Source organism: Rhincodon typus, chromosome 23 (assembly GCF_021869965.1).
Source record: "Rhincodon typus isolate 14 chromosome 23, sRhiTyp1.1, whole genome shotgun sequence".
Taxonomy (NCBI): Eukaryota; Metazoa; Chordata; class Chondrichthyes; order Orectolobiformes; family Rhincodontidae; genus Rhincodon; species Rhincodon typus.
This window is the reverse complement of record NC_063354.1, coordinates 3,388,133-3,389,231: the sequence shown is the minus strand read 5'-3', so window position 1 is coordinate 3,389,231 and position 1,099 is coordinate 3,388,133.

Sequence of the window (1,099 nt, the reverse complement as noted above, 5' to 3'; positions counted from 1 at the left end):
GAGTGACCCTCAGTCTGACCGAGGCCGGAGTGACCCTCAGTCTGACCGAGGCCGGAGTGACCCTCAGTCTGACCCCGGAGTGATTCAGTGACCTTATGATTTTTAGCTCCCTGAAAGCTCATGTGTGTTACAGCTGCAGCAACTCGAACAGTCGAAATGGAACCTGTCCTGGGAGGAGAATGGACGTTACTGTGAGGGAGAGTTGAGATGAGTGGAGCTGAGTCAGTCACATGTGGAATTATAGTTTCTCAGTCTGATCTCCCTCTCCCGACTCTGTCCCTTTCTGTAAAGCTTATTAATCAGCTTGGAGTGTAGTTGGAACTGTGAGTGGCTATGTTTTCCTGACACTGACCAGTATCCTGGCCTCCAAAATATTTCCCCAGCCTCCGGTAGGAGCTGAAACAGTAGCACAGAGCTCCTTTTACAAATGCACTGAGTCCAGCAGGTTCTATTTAAGATCAGCTTGAGTCACAAACCAAATCAAATCCTACTGCGACAATGTCCATTGTCCAGCTTCTCCCAGCAGGCATTGTAACCCTCTCTGTGGACCAGATAATGTTCCGGGGACCCAGGTTCGAATCCTGCCACGGCAGATGATGGAATTTGAATTCAATAAAAAATATCTGGAATTAAGAATCTAATGATGACCATGAATCCACTGTCGATTGTTGGGAAAAACCCATCTGGTTCACTAATGTCCTTTAGGGAAGGAAACTGCCACCCTTACCTGGTCTGACCTACATGTGACTCCAGACCCACAGCAATGTGGTTGACTCTTATTGACCTCTGGGTAATTAGAGATGGGCAATAAATGCTGGCCCAGCCAACGATACCCACATCCCATGAATGAATAAAGAAAAACTTCTCCCTTGCCCCTTTTGCCCCTGAGCCCTGTGGCCAGACTCAACTAAACCAGGTGAATCCTTGCTCAGTCACACAGCAGGATTCCAGGCAGCTTACACTGTCTCTGAAAGGAACTGAGGGCACATTGTGCCCAGAATGACTTGAGCAAGCCCTCACTGCAGGGGGCACAGTGCCAGCTCCACACTGTAAGGGGGGCACAGTGCCAGCTCCGCACTGTGAGGGGGGCACAGTGCCA